Source organism: Pipra filicauda, unplaced genomic scaffold (genome assembly GCF_003945595.2).
Source record: "Pipra filicauda isolate LSUMZ 115617 unplaced genomic scaffold, ASM394559v2 scaffold66_size7647185_pilon, whole genome shotgun sequence".
Classification (NCBI taxonomy): domain Eukaryota; kingdom Metazoa; phylum Chordata; class Aves; order Passeriformes; family Pipridae; genus Pipra; species Pipra filicauda.
In genome coordinates, this window is record NW_024104831.1 from 1,463,107 (window position 1) to 1,490,742 (window position 27,636).

Here is a 27,636-nt window from a genome sequence, read left to right on the forward strand (position 1 = left end):
GGTCAGTGGTAGAGCTGGAAGCCAAGCTCTCTTTGCTTCATGTTGCACTTTCCTTGAAGCTCCTCTTGTGTCAAATGTCAAGCATATTTTATATGGTAACTGTTTTTAACACAATTTTAAATTTTAACTAGCTCACTAGAAATCAACAGTATTTTTTTTTTTACTTCAGTGAGACGAGAATTTGACTGTGATCCAGGACCTGAGAACATTTCTTACATTAGATAAGGACTCCATTTGACATCAGTTTACTTGTAAACTTTTCTCATTGATTTCTTCTGAAGGAAGGTATTTGCACCCATGGAAAAAAAAAGGATAATATTGGGTCTAGTACTTTTGGGAGAACAGACCACACTCTTCCAAATTGTCTCAACAATATTTTCATGCCCAGAAGGGAGGCTGAACAACACATTCCTGTTGTGAAACTTTCCTTCAGTTACTGCTACAAAGAATGCCTTAGGGTTTTTTCCACTTTCAAAGCATCAAGTTTTGTAAGCCCAATTTAAAAACATGAAAGAGTATATTTCTTTCAGACTGACCAAGGAAAATTTTCTGAGTTAACGACAATTTATATATACAACTCTATGATGTGACATTTGTTTCAGTTCTGTAAAATGATCATAGGTTTAAGAGATTTTAAACACATGATTAAGGTGCCATCAATTATATTTTAATACCCTTCTCTATGCCTAAATTTTTTGGTGGGCAAGGTGGATAAAGAATCTGAAAATTTTGGTAACTTTTCTGTTCGATAGAAATACCTGGTGGGTGCAGTGAGACACAGCAGTTCTTCATCTGACCTTTTTTTTCTTGAAAAAGACGTCTATCTTTTGTCCCTTGGCATCCTCAAATCTTCATTTTCAGGAACAGTTACTTTTAGATTCTCCTCCTGTAGCCTTGTCAATTTAACAACAATCTGCACCACTCCTGAAGAGAGGAAGACCGAAGCTCTTCTCCATGCCAGCTGTAGTCTTCATGTGGTTTTTGTGGGAACTAGATCACGGATTCAGTCTGCTTGAAAACTGATCTGGTGAAAGCAAAGACAAAACAAATCCAGCAACCTGCACCGAGGCTGGATGAAAGCAGCTCTACAAGTGCAATCGTAGCAAAATTGGCATTCACTGAAACAAAGGGTGACCTTAAAACTTTCCTACAATATTCCAGACTGCCACCCAGTCAGAAAACACCTCTGACTTCCGCTGGGGCCCAAATGAAATAGCTTGTCTGGATTGCTGGGTGGATAGCCATCTTTTGCAGCCTGGAACTAAATAATATTGTTGCTGAAGGCATTCATGTTGCTACCCACTACAGATCTCTGCTTTTACATATATCAGAAATGTTTGCTAACTTTGAAATTTTTCAGACAATTGAATAACACCCTTTTCTTTCCCTGCTCTAGTTTCACCCCAAAAGGAGAAGAAAAGCAAAACAACAGCCAGGTATTTTCAGGGGTTTCCAGGTGAAAGTTTTGTTGTATAGTGTGTTCTTATGTAATCACGGTTGAAATTAATGTGTTTTTTTTTCCTTGGGTTATTAAATCCATGCTTTGAACTCCAAGTGTTGGTATGCATTAAAGTCAGAAAAATATCAGAAGTTCAATGCTTGAAGGCATGTCTTCTTTTTTAGGCAGTGCTCAGGTCTTGAACTTTGGAAAAAAATTCTATTTTTGTAATACTGCTGTGACTACATCTGCAGCTGTCAGGACATCTATATCCAATAGCCCAAAAAGCATTTTTAATGTGAAAGAAATAGCTTAGTCTGTTTTATTAATTCATTTAACCTCCATACTGTTTATCCTTTTGCCTTATGTTACCAAAAAGACCGTCAACACTATCTTTGATGTCATTGGAGCACACGGGCTCTTGTTATAGAACTGTGAGTGGAACATATTTTCTTTGTACTTCTTTACTCTTTTATGCCAGATCTCACTAAAATAATTCAAGGAAACATGTACTAGAACAAGGAGATATTTATGGGCTGCTTTACTCAATGCTAGATTACAGAAAAATGCAAAGAAACCCTAATCAGTAGCTATAAATCACTTAACGTTTTGATCCAAGAGTTATATTTTCCTGAATGTATCTGAAATCACTGCTTTTGTAAAATGTACCTTATGTTGTATACATAACAATGTATACTTTTGTCTGTGTGCTACACCTACTCATTCTAGAAGACAGCTATAGATAGACACTGCTGTGCTTTCAAATAATGCTTTTCTCTATTTTCTGCCTTTTTTATTAAAAGATGTCTTATCAAGGAACCTTCAATTATCACTAGTGCTGAGTGCATGAATATTACACCTTATCTGAAAAACAACTCTTCCAAGAATAAAGATTCTCAGCAGTGTAATAGCAAGGCAGTAGGTTAAGTAATTTTGGCATTAAACTACTGTTCACAGAGGGTCACATGTTGCAGGCATTTGTTTTCTCTTGATGTCATCCCTTCTTTATGTTAAACTAATTAAATGTTTGTTTGTTGGTGTTACATGATCTCAGTGTAACATAGCTGCATACAGGCCAGCTCCTTTGACTGATAACAGAATTGTCCTGTGAATGTGACTTGGCCACATACAGTCACTGTTGAATGATTGGATACTCTGATAGTGTGACCACTGGATCTGGCTGATGCTTTAAGCCATCCCTTGTACAGAAAACTTATTTCAGCTACCTCTGTAGTGAAAATAAATTCTCAAAGTAATACGTCAAAACTTTAAAGAAATCTCACTGAAGTGAGCAGGAGTTTTCTTTTGACCATTGGTGCTGGTTTTGACTACGGGTGTTGGAGTCGGCTTGAATAGCACTAGTCAAAGAATGACTTTACCCTCTCCATCAGGAAACTGCACCCATTGGGCAGCAACCCCAGAAATCACAGCCCACTGCAGCTTTCTGATGCTTTCTGTGATGTTTTCAAGAACGATTTGAAGGTGTGGAACTGCAATTGTAGTGAAATCTTCTTTGATGCACCCTCGGATAGTTCCTTCCCACCTGACAGACCATTTTCACTCCTGTATCAATATTATGAATGCATTCTTTTTTGTTCTTATAAAACTGGCTTCACAAAGGGAAAGGTGACTGAGCAAATTGCTCTGAAGTGACTGACCAACATCAGGAAATATAAGATCTTTTAACTTCAAAGATCCAAAGTCTTTTAAAATTACTATGCTAAAGAAATTAGATTTAGCTGTATCTCATGTTCCTCAGTCTTCTAACTGAATTAGTATATGAGAACAATCTTCCCATTTCATCCAAGTGAAAGTATCTTGGGAAATATTGCCCTCGCGTATAGCTGTATTTAGGTTAGGTAGTGGCTGAATATTTTTTTCATGGTAACTAAATCCTTTAGCCAGCAGACATTACTGTGGGATTTAAGAAAGATTAAACTGCTAGGATCCTGCCAAAAACAATAATTAAAGTAACTAGGATCTACTTATATAAACAACTGTCATTTTATTTTAACTGGGACTTTTGTATTTTACTAGTGTCAAACAGAAGAAGCTTCCAGGAGGCTCGATTTTCAAGATGTTCTCTTTAGTGACTGTATCTTTTATTAAAGAAAAGATGTGTTGTTAGTACAACACATCATTTGCATACTCTGCCCCTGCTAAAAGTATAAAATCTTGAGAATTAATTACTGAATTAATGACAAACCAAGTTTTGAACAGAAAAAAAAAAATCATGAAAATGCCAAGGAGTAAAAGATTGTGCTCAGGGCACCCTACCTCTTGCCCTGTAAGTAGGTGTAAGTCATCTGGTCACAGTTCCTTATGAACTTCAGTGACAAATGCTCATTTCTCTAGGATGAAGCCTGGGCAGGGCAGGTTCCCAGGCAGGCTGGGTGGCAGAAGGCTTGCTCCATGCTGAAAGAGGTGGAGTCTATTCATTAATAGGATGGTGGACTCCTGGGAAGTGCCTGCCCGTCCCTCCCCTCCTCTCGCTTTGATCACCCATCCATGCCACACAGGCACAAACACAGCCTGGGTCTGCCCCAAGGCAGCCCTGAAAGTCCCTCAGTAGGAAAGTGAGATGGGCAGCTGAGGACATGGTCCCCATCTTCCCTCAGGGTACAGGCAGGGGAACAAGGCTCCCTCAAACTCCGTGTGTGTCCAGCCATCAGGGGCTCCTCAACTACTACACGGTGACAACAGACGTGACACAAACCTCTTTCTGTTTTCTTTGGAGACCTATGTTATGCATTTGCTCATGGTGGGCCCTTTGTGCTTGTTTTTCTCCGGTTTGAAGCCCCAAATCCTGCCTGTGTCTTCCTGTATGTTGCAGTGAGCTCCTATCCAAGTGCTCCATGATCACATCTCCCAGTTTTATGAACTTGTTAGGTACTAATAGGAATTCTAGGATGTGGCCCATGTCCTGTTGCTTTTAACAAGTGTTTCACTCATGTATCTACTTTTTGTTGCTTTATTTTGGCAGAAAAAGAAGTAAAAAATTGTGTCAGGCTGCTGAAAGTCCATTCTTAGCCACTGGCAAACCCGGCACTTATTTTTCATTCTCCTCCAAGTCCTGCTTGGAGGACAATGATTTTAACTCTATTTTCCTATCCTTTAAGTAAATTAAAAACACTGTATTAAAAACAATGCCAGCAATGTTTTCCCTAATAGACAGATAGACCTACAGAGTTTATTGGCATAATTAAAGGCAGACTGGTCTTTAAAAGCTAACAATTTCCACGGAGTCTAAGAGTCTGTCATTGAATTAAGATGAAGAAGTAGATGTATTTCATGAGGTCTTTGCTGAGGACCTGACCTTAAAACTCAGTGCCAAGTTTCTAGGTAAGCCTAAAAGAGTCTTAAAAGTCCCTCCAACTCTCAGGATGTACATTATCCCAAACAATTTAAATCCGACTGATTTAGTTAAAATTCTGGCTGCTGAAAATCACACTCTGAGGAACTAGAAAAGAAAGGTGTACGGGAAAAAATACCAGAAGGAGGGTGTAATAAATTTGAAATTAAAGAGACCACCAACTACTTTTACACAGATTATGTTCTGGCCTCTTTCCAGTGAAATTAGCAACATTTTAGACAAATACAACAAATGCTTTACAGTCTTAGAGAGATTTACAAATGCAAAACATGCAGAACAAGAAATTTCTGATGCTATTTTGTATGTCTTTTTATAGAGTTAATTGCTCTTCTTTTTTTGTAATCAATTGTGAATAGAGTAATTGCTGATTATTGACCCCAGATATAACGTTCAAGAATATTGTCTTTCCTCCTGCAACCTGTGTCCAATCTGACACTAACATTTCTAACAAATGAAAACTTGAAGGCTGGTCTCTCAACAGAAAGGATATGTGAGAATTGGGTTATATCTGGACTTTTGTTGATTCTGGCATTCAGTGACCACGTCTGTCAGTCACCAGTTCCCACAGCTGTACAAGTATATAGAACTGGGTAGAGCAGATAAGATGATTTCTGAAGTGTAGGAATTTCTGTGAGTTAGGCTGACAACTCTGTGGTGTTGATGTAGTGTAACAGTGTTCTTATCTCCTCCTCTCCTTCCAGTACTTCTCTGTACCTAAAAGTTCTAATTCTGCTACTCCCACTCTTACTTGTCTATGCTTCAAAAGCTTTATATTACTATACTGTGCATTTAATCTTCATTTTCCATGTACATCATTCCAGACAGCTTGTGCACAGTTAACTTGGGCTATGTCTTGCTCAAACAAATTTTCTAAAAATAAGTCAGTTAGGGAAAAAGAATGTTCAAAACCAGGGTATAGCTAACCAGGACCACTACAGAGTGACACATGACAGCCAGAACCTTGAGCAGTTTTCTAAAGAAAGTCACGGTAGGGAATCCATTATCAGCTGATAAGTTCTTTCTACCATATTTGTTACTGGCCCAGGAGAAAGAGGATTATAAACAGGGAAGAATCTTACTCAAAGAAACTGAAAACATGACATGTCACAACATGAAGCATTGGGTACTGGGGATCATGATAGGGATGTTAAAGGAACTTGTACAGACCACCAAAATATCACAATTTCAGGATATAACTAATACTCTGGGAACAAGAAGAATCATCAAAACAGTGGTCCACTGACCTGAGAATTGTTTTGCCAACATCCCAACACACTAACTGTAAAAGACCCACAAAACTGTACCATTGTAACCTCAGCAGGTAAACATTTACTTATGTATTCCCTGAAGCTGGATGTCCCTGTATTCCCAAGGGACGTTCATAGTTTGATTTATGAAAATACCATGTTATTGTAGCCATGCAGGTAGCAGTGCTGCTAGTGTGCACAGTTCTCATCCTCCCTTGCAGGAATCACACAGGTTAACAGCTGCAGTCATTTGTCAGAAAATGACCAAGCTGAGCAGGACTGTGGACTAAAATCATCAGAGGATTCATAGCACAGGCAAATCCCAGTGAACGAGCCAAAGGAGGGGCAGGTTAAAATTACAGAAAGCACCAAAGGAAGGAAGGAAGGAAGGAATTTCCATTTCACGCTGAATAATCTTTATATCAGGAACTCGTAGTACTTTTTCATACTGAAGATCTTATAACCATGGAAACTGTCATCCTAGTTTAGTGTAGGCTTCTATTTGTTCAATGCTATTAGTACTAACTTCTTGTAGAATATGTTGAGCATCTTGTGGCACAGGTATATGACGGATCTCTCTCTACAGCCTGTCTTAGCTGAAGAATTCTTGAAATGCTTGTAGACTATTACCAGTAAATGGAAGGTTGGAAGTCACCCAGCTTGCCTATCTCTAGTTACACTTAAATAAATCTGGGTGGGAACAAGCTTGCACATTTCATTGACAAACTCTTCTATTTGGTTGATTTCTGAAAGAGAACATAAACTGTGCTGGAATGCCCCCTGGGAAAAAACCCACACAATATTAAGGCAACTGATTTTTTAAAAAATAAGGCACTGTATTCCAGTTATGAACATCTTAAATATTTCCAGTTTTAATATTTTAAAATGGTTGAATTTTCTTAGTTTAAATAGTAATTTTAATGGAAAATAGGGATAATTCCATTAAGGTGCCAGAGAAGCTTATTTTTTGATATTACTAAAAAAGCTAATTTGTCACTTTTGGATTACCCAACCTATATTTTTTTAAAACAAACTTAATTTTCATCCAAATCAGTACATTTTTCCAGCCTTTTGATTTTCCTTGATTTAAGCAGCAGTTCTCCTTAAACCATATTATTCTTGCAGAAGGCAAATGGGAATGCATGTAACATAAATCCTGCACAAAGAGAGGGAAATTTATCTCTAAGTGCCCTTCAGACTTTCAATGTAATCACCACATTCTGGACAGACACACTTATTCTAGAGGAACTGACATCATCTAAACTTGAAATAAATTTAAAATAATTATGGTACTTTAATCACTTAAGAAGTATACCTTATTTATCAGCACCATTTAGAACTTGATAAGATTACGGAAATTGAATGGTGACCTCACTCCCTCTCTTATGATCAATGTAAAAAAAAGAAATTCTGGCAAGAGAAAGCACAGATGACTTGTCGAGTGACAGAGAGCCTTTATTGGCCACTACCCCCCTAGTAGTTGTCTTTATGATGGCATCACAAGGGAAAATGAAAGCTTTGTAAAGCCAAATTGTCAGTGATTTTGTAACCTGGAGCCGATTCATACTTGCTTTTGATGGAGGATAATCAGTCCTGAGTGTGTAAATGTACCTCAATTTATTTTAATGTTAAAGGACAGTAATACGTATGTATGCTCAGTGTAAGGAGTATGTTTCAGGATTAGGAACATCGGTTTTGCAGCAGTTTCAGAGCACTTTTTAATAATTTGGAAGAATGTTTTGAATGCTAACTATATCTGGCACCACGACACTGCCAGGTCTCATATTTCAGGTATTTCATGGTTGCCAAACACATGTGCAAGCTAAGGATGCCAGCAGTAAATTTAAGGTTAATTTCTTCTTTTTTTCACATTCATGTTGTTTTTCCCCTCCACCTAATCCCCAAGATCCAAACATTATCATCTTTAATTTTGGTTTTTTGTATATGTTTACTTTGAGTTGGAATAGGTATTACTTTCTTTTAAAAGCTCAGCCTATTTTCACTAATGTAATAAATTCCATTCTTTTTGCACATGGAATGTACAATTTACAAGTGCTAGACCAGTGGTTTGGGTAAATGTCATGAGAATTTAATGTTGTTTTGAAAATATGTAATGTAAGCACTGTTTATATTGTGCTTAAGGTACTCTGAAAAGTAAGCCCGTCATCATATTTGAACCAAAAGGGAGAAAACGGAGTGCTAACAAAGCATTTGCAGAAAATTTTTTTTCTGGAGCAATTTGCTTAGCAAAAAAAGGAGTAGCAAAATACTCACAGAGGGCCAAGCCCAGGGTTCTTTTCCTCGTCTTAACTGGGGTGACTAACATAGGGGCCAAGGGTGCCTTAAGCTTTCCTAAATGTGTGCCATAAAAAGAAGTTTGCTCTGAAAACAGAGCACCAAATACTGGCCGCACCAGTTTCAGTGCAAGTTGCACCAAGATCTAAGCCTGTAAGAGCACTCCAATTTGGGCTCTGAAGAAAGAGTTGTAGTGGGAGAAAAATTAAGGAAATTTAAACAACAGTAAGCTCAGTATCCTGGCCTGGAAGTAATATTTAATGAAGAGGTGAAATATAAAGATTGTGAGGTATAGAAGGGAAAATTATGCCATTTAAATACTAAAACCTCAGGGATATACTAGCTATTAAATGAAGATGAACAGCTCTACATCTGCGCTGAACTTGAGACAAACCAGGGTTTATAAGACTGTTTAAAACCTCGTGTTTAACTGCTGATCCACAGCTTACCCCACAACACAGATGCCTAATGAGCAGATATCTGTGCTGGATAACTATAGAACTGAACATATTTAAATCATTTGCTAAGAAAAATAAAATTTTACGACAGAGGTGCAGAGACAGCTGAAGGGCCAAATTCTCTTCTTAGTTACACATACATAATTCCTTTGATTTCAAATTCGTGTACTTCCATGTAAACAGAGAGCAAATGCAGGGAGAAAAACAGATTTGGTCAGAATTTTATCAGTTTACCTCAGCGGACAGTTGGATTTCTATAATCTGTTTTTGTCTTTCATTGAGTGAGATCCACCTGCAAATTCAACTTACTATGAATCAAACTTCAATGCTATTAGCTAATTTTACTTACATTAAATACTACCTTTAATGCTGAGAAATTGTGGATAAAATGGAGAGGGATTAAAACGTCTCTAAAATACAGTGGGTTAATTGCTGGTGTAATATGTGGTAGCAGAAATAAAATTATTTCTCTGGATGTGCACAATGTATAACATATTGTTAAAAACTATGAATCAAGCAAGTAACATGTTGACCCTTTATTAAGAGATTCTGGGTGACACTTTCGGTCTCAAATGACAACAGTAGAATATTTTGACACCTATTTAGAGAAAACAAAGTGAGGATTTTACCCTGATATATCTTCATCGAGATAAGTGTTTTGGACAAGTGCTTTCCATTATCTTTCACAAAATTTACAGTGAGGTAAAAAGTATTCTCATCTCTGACAGCACTGGAAGCCCAATAACTTTGTAGGTGCTGCATTGTGCAGGTTATAGCTCAAGAATAGGATAAATTATACTTTCCATGTATAAGAAAGGAGACCTCCTGTGGATGATACAAAGACTCATCCATATGCATTGATCCTTAAATGAGTAGCAATCCATTTAGATAAAGAACTTCATGTATTAGAGCAAAAGGTTTGATCACTACGGTATCAAGCCCTTGTTTTCCCCTACAGAATTCTGTAGCCATAGTGTTTATGAATGTTCATATCAAAATTAATTTTACAAGGAATTATTTCCCCTCCTTTTGTGTAGGGGAAGTTTAGTTTATCCTTGGAAGCATCAAGTTTTAAGTTTACTCAACAATGCTGATATATTTTAAAACCTAGACTATTATTTCTTAATGTAAATCAAACATAACGTTTATGCACTTCATGCCTGCAATTCATGTTATGTTGTGTATTCTTAACAACTAGGGAATACCTTCAGAGAGCACAAGGTTGCTGTGGAAGGGAGGGTTTTCTGTACTTAGTTTTAAATGATTTTGGCATGAGCCAGATGTTTTAAAAGTTATATATCAAAGAGATAACACATGAAAGGATTCACCTTCAATAAATTTATATCATGCCTGACTGTTCATTACCTTCTCCTATCTTAGTATAATGACCAGGCTAACAGTCCTTCAGTGAGGAGCAAAATTGTCCATGTATTAGAAAAAGATGCTGGAAATTTAAATCTCTGAGCTTAATTTTCTGTGAATTAACATTCCTGTGGCAGGTTGGAAAATAATTAAGGAGGGAAAAAACCCCTAAGTGTGTATCTAAACTTATGACCCAAATCCAGGTCAGACATACGTTTTCGGTATGCAGATCTGGCATGCCATATTGAGTTTCATTCTTTTTCAAACTTTGCTGAACACACCACATGCTCCAACATGACCTGGATTAGAAAGGTTTTTATATAGAATATGTTCTTCTGTTTGCCTATCACAAGACAGGATGCTGCCCACCAGACCTTCGAATTTGATGATTTTCCCTTTCATACATTCCTGAGTAATATCACTTGTTATTTATCACAACAGGAAAGAGCATGTTCAGCTGCAGAAGTCTCGGATCTGACCTACTATGGTTGTTCTCATATTCTAATGCAGCATTCATCAATATTACCATGAACTATTTTTAAAGATAGAATGACAGCAATTAACCGGCTTGTAGACATACTTCAACTTGCAGATTGAATTAATTTACCTGTCTATTATCCCCAGACAGCAAAGTTAAGTCCCTTAAAGACACCATTTTTTCAGACTTTGTTCCATGAGAATTCTTACCACAAGGTAAATACCCCGGTAACAGAGAATAAACATGCAAAAGTATTAGTGAGTTGCCAGTAAAAGAGAGAAACAATTATGCAGCGGGTTATGATTCAGATCCACTGACTCCATTGTAACAATGTCTCCTTTATCATTTCAACATAGATCATGATCCCATGCCAAGACAAATTGCCAAAAACTATCAGAAAAATATCCAAGCGGAGGTTTGGAGCAACAACATTAAAGCATATTCAGAGGATGTGTAATGCGCACTCACGCTCATTTGTTGTGTTGTATGGGACTTAGAGACCTTTTTTAAGACATTTCAGGTCCTCCTGACTGGGCTGAGCCTATTTGCCATGGTTTAGTATCTTGTAATTCTGACCAGTTATGTTTGTTTTGGGAGAGAAAAGCATTTACTCCAATCTCCGGGTGATATAAGCAGTACTGTTTCTTCCTGTAATAAACAAGATCCTGAGGATGAATTTGACATTTTTGGTCATTGTGACAACCTCAGAGCAGCAATGTACTCAGAAGACACAGCCTCTCAATAGTGTAGGACTTTGGCAGTGAATAGCCTCAGACAAAATGCAAGTGCAATCATGTGAAAAATGAAAAGCTCTTTCAGCAGGGTACGTGTCTTCTGAAGAAATTACTTATTTCTGCATCCTCTTCAGCTCCTAAGCAGTTTCTTGCAGAACTCACTGTATCCCCATCATTAAGAAGACATGCATGCTATTTACTGTAATTAGTCATGAGGTTTCCTTCTTATCTGCCTTCTCCACTGAATGTAATTAGCCAGTAACAATTTCTGAATAACAACTGCTTACTAATATAATAAGAAATACCAGGGATGGAATTTTCAAAGGAGAGTAAGGAAGTCAACTCCCATTGCGGGTTGTGTTTTTAAAGGGAAGAGTTCACACGCAATTGCTTTTACGGACTATTACTCACTAATTAGCAGCAAACTGCCTAGCAGATTCTGCAATTTATGGAACTGGCTTGAAGCTGAAGCACAATTTTCATCAGAGTAATAGAATATTGATCTTAGGGGAGAAAATTACTTCCTTTTTTCTTTTTTCATTACCAAAGAGTCAGATGATTGGAGAAAAAAAAATTGATTTCTAATTGTAATTGTAGTTTGTGTTCTGCTCTACTTAAAACCTAAGTTGAACAAGAGGATAGTTAGACCCTCCCTAGGAGTCTTTTAATTCCTTCCATAGGCCTTTAAAAATGGAGTTTCAAAATGTTAAACACTGATGCAAAGACTGAGTCCTTGGTTTCTACAGACCCAGCAGGATCAAACATGAAAGCTCATTCACATCCTCCTAGATCACATCACCAAATACATCAAGGCTATGAGTCCTTAAATAAAGGCATATGGCATTATTTTAGACATCCTGGCTGTCTGATTCATCAAGGCAGGGTTTACAGTATGACAAAGGACAAACTGGGAGAACTCCAGCCTTCAGGAAAAAAATGGGATATGCTGAATAGTCTAATATGGTATCAGACACTTATGATTAAGACCAGTAATCTCTTCTGAAAGAAAAATAACAAGAGAAAATAGCTTCTTCTTTCAATGAAAGTGAGAAGGTAGACTTTGCTTAGGACAGAATGATGAAACCTCAAGTCAGAAAATAAAAATAGTTTGCTGGCCTGCGCTACTTATGGTTTAATCACTTTAGTGTATTTTCTAAAGGTGTCCGAACATGCTGTCTTACCAAGAATTTCAAAGTTTCTGTGAAAATTTCCTGGGAATGATCAAATTATTAAAAAAAATCTCAAATTCCTCTTATGTAGCTCTTATGTTTAATATAAAATGGCTTACAAGGGACACCTTTGAGGTAATGGCTTCCTGATTTCAGCTAGAGTAAAATCTCTACCACTTTGAATTATAGTCTGCTTCATGTAGGCTTCAGATGGCATATAAAAAATGGAAAATATCCATACCTCAGCAATGTCACCGCCTTCTCCCGCAGCCATGTGATTTCATCTGGTAGGAATATATTTTCATGCCTTTTCAATCATTGATACTTCCAAAGATGGGGTTTTTTTGTATTTCCATAAAGCTATTTATTACACAAATTTATCACAAGCTATTTCACTTCATTTAAAAGACAAAAATAAAATATTTTTAATAAGGCAAGCACCTTAATTACTCCATATATCTGCAGCCAACTGATATACAATAGTTCATAAAGAAATAACTGCCTACAACTGCGGTTAAAGAAGTGTGGAAAACATGTTCCTTGCTTCCCACTTCTTGAGAATTCACTTCAGAAAACCCTTCAATGTTGGGAGCTGCACCCTACAGCTAAGATTGTTAAATCAATTAAATCAAGTATCTAATTACATATCCCTTTCAACTAAAGCATCTAAAGTAGGAAAAAGATTTTTTTTTTCAATCCAAGCAGTAACCAAATGTGTTGTATAGGTAGGAGCTGGTATTTTGTAGGAGCATGTATCCAAAAGTCTTACCTCCATCCAAAGGGACAAGCTTTTGCAAGGGGCATCTGCTATGAATTTCTTTGCCTAAATTGTGAACTGCTAACTGAAACTGTTGATTCTTTTCTTCTGCCAACAGCATAGTTCTTGAACCTAGATAATTGCTGTATTGTATGTGCTACAGTCATGCTTTCACACCTGCACACCTTTGTATGAGCAATGCTTTTGGGATATGACTTAAAAATACATCCATGACAACAGAACCTCTGTGTTTGTTTACTGGCTGGTTGCTCTTTCAGTCACTTGAAGTTTCCCAACAAGCCTGGCCTGAAAAGGAGTTTATTCATGAGGGAAGAGTGGAAAAAAGGTAATGATGAATAATTATATTGTTTAGAATCTGATGTTCCAAAACTCATAAAGTCTTTAGAACAAGAAGTAACAAATATTCCAGTTTTCAGTATCTTTACAACATCATTGAAATATAAAAAAAAAAATTGCTTTCAGTAAATTGGCAATCGCACCCAGTGAAACTTATATAACTGTCTGGGTTCAGAAGAATACTTGTTTGAATGCCAGTGCTTTCCCAGATTGTGTCAGACACTCCTTTCATGGCTGTAAAAAAAAAAAATACTCAGAGCCTTTCCCATCAACTGAAAATAAGCTGATATTCTTAATCTTTTCATTAATGCTAGATAACAGGGAGCTACAGAGAAGAGTAGCTGAACTTCTTCATGCTATCTGTTGAAAGGGTCTGCTGTTCCAGTTCAAGAGCTTAACAAGATCACAAAGTAGAATCTGAAACAAGGAGGAGCCCAGCATGTCAAGAGTCATCTATGGTACAATTAATTTCATGCAATCTTTTCAACAGCTATGCTGCTAAAGACAGGCCAGCCATGTTGCATTTTAAAAGGGCTATTTTTGTAGAACAATGTTGCCCAAAGCATTTCCTGTTCTTATCGCTCCTACAGCAACATGTCTGGAGCTTATTACCAGTAGCTTCTACTTTCAATAGTCAGTCTTTTGCAAAAGATGTTCATTCATGTTTTCTCCCCTTCCCCACCAATTTGCCTTGTGAATTTTCCAATAAAATATGACTGTTGTACTGATTCACTTAAGAAAACACAGACCTATTCACATCTCAAGAAAAATTGTTGAACAAAAGTCAAATTCTTAGACCCCCCCCACTCACCAAAACTCTTCTGTACCTTGCAGCTAAAAATTCAAAATCTTGAAGAAATTCATTTGCATTTTATTATCCAATGTTTGTCAAGTAAGTAATTAAGCGGTCATGTTGAGAAGTCAGACTATGCATGTTTTTTGTTTCTCTTTTATTGAAAATATATACTAAGAACATTTGGTAACAATTTCGTGTGTGTTTGTTCTGTGATGATGGCCCTTACGTGCTGGTTGTTATGAGCTCATGGAATTATCTTACTTAAAAATAGTATCAAAAGAATAAAACAATACAAGTGTAACACATTTTGGAAACTGCAAGGATAAAACTAAATTTATAGAAAATGTCTTGAATATGTGAATGAGGGTAAACTGATGAAAGGGACTCTAGGATGTGGTAGGTGAAGGGAGTTTATAAACCAGGATGTCTCTTTCAGGACCAAATTCTTGGAGTCCTGTTGATGGGACAGGATAAACTGAAGTTCTAAAGCAGTTATGGGAAACCTGAAGTAAAATGGGAAAAAAATATATGTTTATCACTGAAGTTGAAGTTCAGCAAGTAATGTGAGCACATACTCGTCTTTAAGCACGAAGTTAGTCATATACAGAGAAATCCTGCCTTCACTGAAGTTACATTTGACACTTCTCAGAAATTCACCAAGGCTCAGATCTCTTCTCCGGTCCATTAACTTCAGAAACCTTCATAAACTGCACCTATATCTACACCAGCAGATTTTGACAGCAAGAGTTTTCAAGGACAAATTTCACAGAGGAGCTTTTCAAGCTGATGGGAATTCCATGCCCGCCTCCCCATTTCTCTAGCGAGACAGATGTTAGACACGAGGAAGTGGTATTCACACTAATTCTGAGGCACAGAGTTTTCATGCCAAAATCAGTGGTGAAGGGCAGTTTTCTTAGTTACTTGATCAAAAGTAACAGCCATGAGAGAGTCTGTATTCCTCCACTGGCTTTACAGATTACTGGTTCATACAGCGACTGACAGCTCCACCTCCACTGACTGGCCACTGGCCACAGCACACCTACTCCATGCCAGCCCATAGGGGACTAAGACCCTATGCCAAACCATTTCATCAAGGTAAAGCAGGAGCAAGCAAATCACTTTTTTTTTCTTTTTGGCAGTAGAGATTTCTGGTGGTTTAATGAGAATAAACTGATTTCAGTGCAAAGGCTGCTAGGGTTCAGCAGCAGCATCTTGATCAAGAATGAGAAGTAGGGTGGCACCATAGCAACCATCATTAGCTTGGTCATGTAATTCAAGCCCTGAGTTAATGACTTAGATGCTAAAAAAATGGAAACAGTTTTGGATTCAAGTGTGATATGTGTAAACTTGGTCTAAGCTTTTGTATATATTGCTGAGGAAAAAAATACAGAAAACACAACACAGCATAAAAATTATGACTTGCAAGACCTCAGTGTCATAATGATTTACACACAGGCTTATGTGTCTCTTTATATGCTAAGCGACACTCCTAGGAATATATTGCTTGATAAGAGAAGTAGTGCTGTCAAAGCCAGACATGCCACATAAGAACATGTGAGTTACCAGAATATATTTCTAAGTGATGATCATAGAGTGGGTAAAAATAGCACATTATCTAATTTTGAGGATTTAAAATTTTCAGTGAAAGACTTTTTCAGTGTTGCCAATAATTAAAAACAAAGGAAAACCTCATAAATGAATGAAAGTCCTGCAGGCATGAAGTGTACAGTGTTCAGAAATGAGCAGTCTCCTGTGTACCAGTTACTGCAGGGTTAAGAGCACAGTAATTACTTCCTAAAATAATTTAGCTAAATACATGTTTTTTTCAACAATGGGCAGGCTGTTACTGGAAGTAGACATAAATGTACCGCTATTTGTACGCATTATAAAAGCTGGAGAAGTGTTATATACGGGAATTCCCCAAGACTGGCTCTGCAATCTGAACCTCTGAGTCAGATTCTGACTTCTTTTGTATTCATTCAGCACTTGTATAGATCCAGTCAACTTAACTGAAAGACATGATTTTTACTTGCATGATTGCAGAGAGGCTTTATTCTTTCTGCTTTCAAGGTAGTGAGGTCAGAGTACTGTAAACCAGAAGGCTGATGTGCAGTCCAGTAGCTGCTTTTGACAGCTACTTCATCTTCACAGTGACAATCTGATAGCCACACCTTCAGCACACATGGACAGGAGCTTGGAAGAAACAGAAGACAGGAAATTATGACATCAAAGAGGCTGTTTTCACAGGTCTCCCTATAATACCCAGAGGGTAGGGCCTAAGGGCGGAGCCCTCTCTTTCTCTCCTCATACATCATAGCCTAACACTCACTGTGCCAGCCAAAAATAAACCTCCCTACTTCATGCCAGTTCAGTTGCAACTCAGGCCAGCTCCTCAATCTACTTTAGCATGTGACCATACACATTTTGATGTGACACAAGGCGGGGAGAGGTGCAGAGGAGTAGGAGGACAAGATTGCCTTTTCCAGGGGCATTTTATTATACATCCAAGTTTTAATCACACTGATTTTCCTGTGTGAATAAGTCTCAGCCCTGAATTGCCTCTCCTGGTTATTGTTATTGACCCACCCAGTCACACAAGTGAGAAAAGGATTGGGTGTACCTAATCTGTGTCCACTCAAAGCAGTGGAAAAATCCATAATAAGTTTTATTGTTAGAGAATTATGAATATTTACATTGCTATAGACTAATGTAGTTAGTCTGTGACACAAAAATCCTATTTTTCATGCCAACACATTAGCTTATGCCACACTTCAAGCACCCAAGTTAGGTTATGTCAAAAAAACGGGGGTTTGTGCTATTTTTACCTCAAGTGAGAGGTTGCCAAATATCTTAGAGGAAAAATTATTTCTTAGCAAAAGGAGTTTGAAAAGTTTTCCTATAAGCTTGACATTTCTTCAGAGGTTATTCCAAAACAAATTCTTAGCACTGAGACCACTGAAAGATTGAAAAGAGAAAAGCTAACAAACTGAACTCAGACACTTCAAAGTAATCTAGATTTAAATTGCTATAGCCTGAAACAACTCCACTGCTCTCAGTGTGACAGGAATTATGTCCTGCATATTCAAACATGTTACAGGACATACACATTATGAGAGAGTATTTAAACCCTGCTTTGTACTCCTAAGGATGCATGACCTAAAATGTATGCTTTAACTTCTGCCCAAACCACTGGTTTTTTATGCCATTTGTAGTCCATACCACTAATGAACTAAGAATACATGAAAATCTTCCAGGTTTTGAACCTCAAAAAACTTTGCCATGAATGAGGCAGAAGTTATGGATTTGTAACAGAAGCCCAAACAGGGAAAATTTAGGCCTACCTTCTCTACACAATTTTTGATGACTGTTAATTTGAAAACTTGGTTTTAGTCACATTCCTATTTCTCCTTACTCATCACTTTCTCTGGGTTACTAATACATAGCCATGAACTCATGGACTGGGCTTATCACATCACTGATTTTTTGAATGGCAGTCTGTTTTGAAAACTTTGAAAGAAAACCCTTCTGATATCAAATTTAGGCATACATTGACCTTTTGCTGCATTTCAGTTTGCAACAATGTGAGAATTACTGTGAGGGTATGCTACGTAGAATATAGAAATTTCTTCTACTAGTTCATACTGAGTATGTTTCTCCTACGAGCCATTCAATTAGCTCATTTAAAGGCAAGTCTACAAGACTACGTGAGGTAACTAATATAAAAGATAAACTTGCATTTAAGTAAAACAATGTACTAAGGAAGTACAGAGGAAAAAATCCTACTGGCAGAAGTATTTGGAAGCTGATTTTCCCATTTATGTTTGTGAGCAGTGTTGGAAATGAGGTTCAAACTAGCAAGACAAGTACAAAATGCTGAAAAGCATTAGCTTATACAGCAATTCTTACTGGGCTTTGCCCTTCAGTCGTGCCTCTGAGAAAACAAATTGAATTTCCTGATTTCAAATGGCAAACTCTACTATTACATACTTTGTGATTTCAAAGAGCATCTGTCATCACACAAAGACAAATACATGTCTTAGAGAAACATCTGGTGCTTTTTTAAACAAGCCTCAGGCCAGGTCTGCGCAATGAATGAAATATGTACTATAGATAGAGTGTTATTTAGTGTTGCTTTTCATTTAATCGACTGCGTGTGGAATGTTTGTATTGTGTTAACTATATCTAAAATATTGGCTCTCCTACCACTTTAGGCAACTGTTAAAAACTAAATACAAAATTATGCTTTCAGTAGAATAACGAAGAGCAGTAAATCTGCTCCACTTGATTTCCTAGTTCCTTGCAGAATATCTGTGGGAAAACCAGTAGATGTTCACACACCTCTAAGAAGGCGTGTGCTTTGCAAAAACCAGCAATAAGCTCTGTTCTTTTGGCTGAATTTGCAACAGAGAAATGAATATACATCCAAACCCACCCCTCAACTGAGCTTATATTAAAAATCTGTAGTGTAGCTCAGAAAAGAGTACAGGACAACTAATCAGCATAGAGGTATCCTTGAAGCTACATTTCTCAGATTTTGATTGTTTTCTTGGGCATTTCTTGCTGTGATGGCATTAAATCAAGTAGCAAGTTCCTCACTTTCTGATGAAGTGTCACAAGCTCATTTGTAACATTGTTCTTACACTGAAATTCAGAGCAGTGATGGCTGTATAGAGCTCCTTGATTTTTCTCTGTGGTTAGATTTTGTCATGTCTCTTGTCTGACCATGTATTTCACCGTAAATGTGTAAGTGGAGGGAATGGATGGGGGCAATGCTATATGTATACAAAAGTTTCTGGGAAATTGATCTATGGCATACTGGAAGTTAATATAAAAGCCAAAAAGAGAGCACAAGGATGGAAAGGAAGTGAAGTACCTACTGCAGATCACGTAGAATGATTATAATTATTCATACCTGGGACAACACTTCTCGCTTTTCTTGAAATGAAAGGACTATGCTCTGGTTTTGATTCACTGCGGGTGTCCTATTCAATATTGGTCCAAACATTTTTAAAGACTAGTTTCTAAATGTGATACACACCTTCTTGCTCTGTGTCTCCTTGGATTCACACTACCCTGGAATGGCACACATTCAATGAGCAGATTTGATCATCTTTTTATCTTGTCCCTTTTACGCTGTAGGGAAAAGGACAGCATTTCATCTTCATCCTCTACATTTACATCCTGCTTTTAGGTGAATGGCTCAGCAGTCAAAAATGCAACTAGTACACTAATGTAAATATACTGGATACATTTGGAGGACAAGGAACCAAAATAGCAACTATGCATAAATAGATAAGTCATAAAGCACTAAAAAACCACTGAGTGGCAGAATCAAGCTTAGTGTATGTCTACATTCAAAACAAAACAAAACAAAAAGGACAAACAAGACCTCAGAATGCATAAACAAATAATTGAAAGTCAGCTACAAAGATCTATTGCTAGGCAATGTAATGTCCTTTCCATTGGAGTGTCTTTTGCAATACCGTCTGCAAATTAAATCTTCTAAACTAACTCTTGTTCTCATTAAGAATGAGTGTCAACTAAAAAAGTAATTTTGGAATGCATGAGAACTATCGTGCTTAAAGGCATAAAATAATCCCAGACTAACAGGAGTCAGTAGGAAATTTACATGAATGGGAAATTATTCTGTACCAGCTCCTGTACAATTTTATCCATATTCTTCTGAAACAAGTGAAATGTGTCTCTGTTGGGCTGAAGATTGGACATAGAGAATAGTGATATGATTTGAGCAGTTTAGGAGGGTTTTTTATCCTCTATAAGCAGGAAAAAAATGCAGTAGACATCATATATTTCTTTTAAGCCGAATTCTTTGTGTTAGTGTAGCATTTTAGAAAGAAAAATATTCCTTTAAAAGGATGATGGCAGCCTGGCCAGCAGTACTGTATAGCACACACATTCAACAGGCAGCTCAAATTACAAAGAGCTTTTCCATTGTCTAAGCCAATAATCACAAAGTGTTTGTACTGATGCCAAGTTTTGCACTGACAGATTTGGGTGAGCATTAGTGGCAGTGAACTACAATGTTTTTTAAAGTAAATTTGGCACCAGGTGCTAAAAAGGTTTGCCATCACTGATGCAAGCTATTCCATTTCAAATCTAATGACCATTAGATGTGTTTTAACATGCTCTCTAAAACTATGTAAATATTTGAAAATCATAGAATCATAGTATCATTTAGTCTGGAAAGGACCTTTAAGATCATCAAGTCCAACCATTAATCTAGCACTGCCAAGTCCGCCACTAAATCAGGTCCGTAAGTGCCACATCTACATGTGTTCAAATATCTCTGGGGTGGCGACTCAACCACTTCCCTGGGCAGTCTGTTCCAATCCCTGATCACCCTTCTTGTGAAGAAATTTTTCCTGACATCCACTCTAAACCACCCCTGGCACAACTTGAGGCCATTTGCTCTTGTCCTGTCACTTGTTACCCAGAAGAAGAGACTGATCCCCACCTTACTACAACCTCCTTTCACGCACTTGTAGAAAGAGATATGGTCTCCCTTGAGTCACAGCTGCTCCTAAAAAGACTTGTGCTCCAGACCTTTCACCAGCTTTGTTGCCCTTCTCTGGCCATGCTGCAGCACCTCAAAGAATCATAGAATCATAGAAGGGTTTTGGTTGGAAGGGACTTTAAAGATATCTAACTTCAAGCCTCCTGCCATGGGCAGGAGCACCTTCCTCTAGAGCAGGTTGCTCAGAGCCCCGTCCAACCTGGGTCAGAACACTTCCAGGGATAGGGCATCCACAACTTCTATGGGCAACCTTTTCCATCTTTGTAATATCTAGTCTAAATCTACCTTCCTTCAGCTTAAGGCCGTTTCTCAATGCCCTGTCACTCTGTGCCCTTGTGAAAAGTCTCTCTCCAGCCTTCTGTAAGCCCCCTTTACATACTACAAGGCTGCTATAAGGTCTCTTCAGAACCTTCCCTTCTCCAGGCTGAACAGCCCTCTCTCAGCCTGTCTTCTTCTTAGGAGAGGTGCCTTTAATCAACTTAGTGGCTTTCCTCAGGCCTCATTTCAATAGGTCCATGTCTTTCTTGTGTTGGGGGCCCCAAACCTGAATACAGAACACTAGGGGCGTCTCATAAGAATGGAGAACAGGGGAAGAATCACCTCCCTTGACCTGCTGGTCACTCCTCTTTTGATGCAGCCCAGGATGCTCACTGAGCTTTCAATTTACAAACACCCACTAGTCCTTCTCCCCAGGGCTACTCGCAGTTAATTTTCTTCCCAGCCTGTATTTGTGCTTGGGATTGCCCCAACCCAAATGCACGACCTTGACCTTGACCTTGTTGGCCTGTCAAGATCCTTCTGGATGGCATCCTTTCCCTCCAGCTGTGTCAACAACACCACACAGCTTGGTGTTGTCGGCAAATTTGCTGACTCAGTGTCTTTCTTGTAGTGAGGGGCCCAAAACTGAACACAGAACTCAAGGTGAGGCCTCACCAGTGCCAAGTACAGGGGAACTATCGCTGCCATGGTCCTGCTGGCCACATTACTGCTGATACTAGCCAGAATGCCATTGGCCTTCTTGGCCACCCAGGCACACTGCTGGCTCATGTTCAGCCAGCTGTCGACCAAAATCCCCTTTTCTGCCAGGCAGTTTTCCAGCCTGTAGCACTGCATGTGGTTGTGTGACCCAACTGCAGGACCCTGCATTTTGCCTAGTTGAGTCTCACACAACTGGCCTTGGCCCACTGATCCAGCCTGACCAAATTCCTCCTTGGAGCCTTCCTTCCCTCCAGCATACCAACATTCCTGCCCAGCTGATTGAGTGGGCACTCGATCTCCACATCCTGGTCATTGACAAAGATATTAAACAGGACTGGCCCCAGTACTGATCTCTGGGGGACACCACTAGTGACCAGCTGCCAGCTGGATGTAACTCTATTCACCACCAGTCCGTGGGCCTGGCCATCTGACCAGTTTTTTTCCCAGTGAACTGTGCACCCACCCAAGCCATGAGCGGCCAGTTTCTCCAGGAGAATGCTGTGGGAAATGGTGTCAAAGGCTTTACTAAAGTCCAGGTAGACAAATCCACAGCCTCAATCTCATCCACTAAGTGAGTCACCTTGTAATAGAAGGAGATCAGGTTGCTCAAGCAGGCCCTGCCTTTCATAAACCCATTTTGGATGGATCTGATCCCCTAGTTGTCCGCTACATGCCGTGTGACAGCACTCAAGATGATCTGCTCCGTGACCTCCCCTGGCACTGAGGTCAGGTTTACAGGCCTACAGTGACAACCTGCTCCCGCACCTTGAAGATTTCCTTCTTAAAGCATATCTAGCTTTCCTGTATTCCTTGGCCCTTCAGGACTCTCTCCCAAGGGACTCTTTCAACCAGAGTCCTAAAGATGCCAAAATCTGCCCCCAAGATGACATATTGCACCAGCCACAGCAGACTACTTGCCCTAAGCACAGAGCTCCATCTGGTCCTGGCATCAAAGCTAATCCACCAGCCTTCCCTGTTTCTTACTCTTTGTAGAGCCAGCACCAGAAAATCTGAAGTGTTGTCCTACACTTCTTCATTGGGTCCTTCATGAGGCAGACACACAGCCTGAAGATAGGCAGGAGGATTTATCTTTCCGGGAAGGTCTGTTCCTTATCCCTGTAAGCAAGCAGTGTCTTCCTCTCAGCTGATTTACTGTGTGACTGACTCACATCGCTGCTCTTCTGTGCTACTTCACCCACCATCCTCTGGGTAGCAGCAGCCCCAAGTTTCCATGATCTTTTCTTTTATGACCATTATCTTTACCCATGAGTCTTGGTATAAAATAAATCTATGATCAAAAAAATAGTCCTTTTCATGTTAAATCTGCAAAAAAAGATTAGTCCTCCCTACTCAAGTTTGGACTCCGGTTCAACTATAGTTCAGACAAATTCAATTATATAAATGAAATAACAAAATTACTTAATTTCCTTGATGTTGTCCCCATAACATAAAGTTATAAAACTGAAAAAAAAAGGATAAATAGGCTGAATTATTGGCCAGAATAATAAATGGCTACATCATATGCATGCAAACAAAGGTAATAGGGGAGGATATAAAATACACAGAACAATAATTATTTTGCTTGCTTTTAACTAATGTAAAGGTAAAAAATAACTCCAGTCTTATTGTATAGTAAATGTATTAAATATCTCAAAAATGTGCAGTCCAAGGCATAAAAAAAGCATATTTATATATATGCATGCAGTTCTTTGAGCACAGAATATTGTCAGATTTCTCTATTATTTCCAGAGATATCAGGTTACACTGGGGGACAGAGCAGGGGTGGGCAGGGCAAACTCTCATGTAATGAGGGAGGTTGCATTAGTCTGAAAAAAGCTTTCCATTTGATGGAATGAATTCATACTGATTTAAAACCGAAAGTGATTATAAAAAGTTTCTTTCAAACAGCTTCCCTTTGTGGTATGTTTCCATGTATCAGCAATGAATTATAGCTAGTGCACTCTGATGAAGCCCCTGATTGTAGGGACTAGCAGCATCTCTTGGGTGGCTCAGTCTAGGAGGTTTGTGTCAGGGGCACTGTGTCATGTGTCAGGGGATGAAGCCAGAGGCTTGGAGCAGGGCTCTAAGACAGCATCATCACCCCTCTTACCCAATGAAGTGTTCGGGCTTGCCATGCAGTTTATCATTAGTCAAGAATTATGAAATAAAGGGTGAATATAGTAAAATCCTTAAACGTTCTTGTAAACTAAGACAGAAAAGCCCATCTACAATACAGAGCCAAATGCTTGCTTGTGGGTATTTTGTTATATCCTGTGACAGCAACACTCAACAAGTACCATTTCTGTCCTTTGATTTATGCTGTTATGTGAACATCATTATCCCCACTGTAAACCTGGAGAACTGAAGTAGAGAGTGATGGGGATGGGAAGCCAAATTTCCCTTTCTTCAGATAGCGGCTTTGAAACACTTTTCCTGCTGGGATAGACGCTGACTCCCTGTGAAACTGAAGGCAGCCCCAATGCTGATGGAGCCCTGTAATCTAGGAACATCAGGTCCCAATGCTGATGGAGCCCTGTAATCTAGGAACATCAGGTCCTAGGCTCCATGTTGTTAGTCAGGTTCACTGTACTCCTGAGGATCTGCTGTCCTCCTAGAAGCTTGGTTTCCAATCAGAGTGCATGATTTTGCTTACATTTCTCTTTTTTTCTCCATTCCACGTAAACTTCCTTTGATCTCAAATGATCCAGCAGCTAAATGTGTTTCTTCTGCTATATAGAATCACAGAATCAGCCGGGTTAGAAAGGACCTCCAAGATCATCCAGTCCAACCCTTGATCCAACACTGCTGTGGTTACTAGACCATGGCACTAAGTGCCACATCCAGTCTCATCTTAAAACCTCCAGGGATGGAGAACCCACCACTTCCCTGGGCATACGAGCATGTCCCTCTGATTCTCCTTTTAGTCCATCTCTTTTTATTCTTGCAAAAGATCTAAATCCTTTTTATCCTTTTTGAAAATGTCTCACTTGGTCATTTTATGACTCTTTGATCTAGTAATAAATTTTCGATTCTCCTTTTTTTTTTTTAATATATATATGGTTGGAGGAATCATTTATCCCAACTTTAGCCAATACTGTTAGCCATTCATGACTAGGGTTCCCTCTTTCTTTAGCAGATATTTTGTAAAGTCCTAATCAACTCAGAGAAGTCTCCTAGCACACTGAAAAAGTTTACAGTTTTATCATTAAACTGATTCACAAAGCAACATCCATGAAATCTCAATAAAGAAAACAGAAATAATTTACAGCATATATACTCTTATTTAGTATTTACTAGTTATTATGGGAATAAGAATTATTAAGTATCAGATATCATATTTTATAGGTAATTTATATAATGGAATTAAAAAGATAATTTGTTAATCTTCAGTTTGGAAACTTGTAAATTCTTCTGTAAAAGATTAAAGCCTGCTTTTTTTTTGATTCTGTTATATCAGGCAGATCGCATTTTCCATACTTTTTTCTCTTAACACAAGCACGTTACAGATATCAAACCCTGTAAAAAATCTCAGTTCTTTTTATTGAACTTCAATTTTAGCACAAAGCTGCACCTGAGAAAATTCTGGTTTTTTATTATTCAAAACCTAACTGTGTATTTCATTAATGAACCAAAAAAAAAGTAAATCAAACTCCAAAACACACATACTCTAGAACTGTAAAACATACCAGTTACTTTTTAAGCAGTAGTGTTTATACAGTTCTGACCTGCTTGTACTGCTGAAGTTTACCACAGTTATCTTGTCATCTAGTTCAAGAGTAGCAAAGAAAATCCACTTCATGGAATTGTTTTCTTCTCTGTGTTCTACCAATAAAACCTTTTCACCAGGTCAGAATATCCTATTATGATCATCGCCTTGCCTCCTCCATAGCCTTGTTGCCATGTTTTAGCTTTGCTCCTTCAAAAAGCCCAGAAATACTGGTCAGGCTAGAAGTTTTTGTATTTCAGAAAGCTGCAGGTTACAGAGTTTATTCCAAAGACCTATATCATAGAATCATAGAATCATAGAATCATAGAATTGTTTGAGTTGGAAGGAGGCCTTGAAGATCATCTAGTTCCAAGCCCTCTGATGTGGGCAGGGACAACTTCAGCTAGACCAGGTTGCTCAGAGCCCTATCCAATCTGACCTTGAACATCTCCAGGAATGGGGCATCCACAGCTTCCATGGGCAACCTGTTCCAGTGCCTCACCACCCTTACAGTGAAGAATTTTTTCCTGATATCGAAACTAAACCAATTCTCTCTCATTTTGAACCCACCCCCCCTTGTCCTGTCACTAGATGCTCTTGTAAATAGTCTTACCCCATCTTTCCTATAAGTTCTGTTCAGGTACTGGAAGGCCGCAATTAGGTCACCCAAAGACTTCTCTTCCAGGTTTAACAATCCCAATTATCTCAGCTTTTACTCATAGGAGAGGTGCTCCATCCCTCTGATCAGCTGGTGACCCTCCTCTGGACTTGTCCAACATGTCAATGTCCTTCCTGTGTTGCGGACCCCAAAGCTGGACACAGTACTCCAGGTGGGATTTCACCAGAGTAGAGTAGAGGGGCAGGATCACCTCTCCCACCCTGCTGGTCAAGCTGCTTTTAATGTAGCCCAGGATACAATTGGCTTTCTGGGCTGCAGGTGCACATTGCCGTGTCATGTCCAGCATCTCATCCATCAGCACCCCAAGTCTTTTGTGGCAGGGCTGCTCTCAATCTGTTCATCTCCCAGCCTGTTTTCCCAGATGCAGCACCTTGTACTTGGAGTTGTTAAACCCCATGAGATGCCCATGCACCCACTTCTTGAGCCTGTCTAGGTTCCTCTGGATGATATCCCATCCTTCAGGTGCATCAACAGCACCACTCAGCTTGGTGTCATCAACAAATTTGCTGATAATGCACTCCATCCCTCTGTCTATCTCATTAATGAAGCTATTTAATAACACTGTTTCCAATACAGACCCTTGAGGGACACCACTCATCATTGATGCTCATTGCAACTCTGAGCCATTGACCACCAACCTCTGGGTGCAACCATTCAACAAATTCCTTATCCACCTCATGTATATAAACAAGCTTGACAAGAAAGAAGAATGCTGATATTAACTTAAAAATGTGAATAAGTTATAGTTACCAGTTTTGCTGTCTTTATGAAGCTAGACTCTGGAGGCCCTGCTGATCTAAAGAACAAAAGTCTGTGAACAAAGGAGTCGTCAGCTGCTAATTGATAAATACTTTTAATTCACATGGGGGAAGAAATGTAACAAAGCTTCCTACGACTAAATGAAAAAATAAGTTTCTGTAACAGCAAATGAAGTTATGGCGGGATACCAGATAAATAATTCTGTATGAAATCACATGTGTTTCAGGTATTGCAACCAGTGGATTTATAGCAAGATGAAGAAGTTCCAAGCCGCACAAAGTATGACACAATCTTGGCAATATCAATATGTTAACACTTTTATCAACTGTTTCTGTTACTGCTATGCACATTATCCTGCTTTTCTATCACATATGTACAAGCAAGAATTATAGGCTCTGTAACAATAAAGTCTGTGTAGTAGCACTTCATTTTTAATGTAGACAAAACCATAGGCATAAGGATGACAAGAGATATTTTGTAGTTGTCATCCATTTGGGTTTTTTGGGTATGTGCAT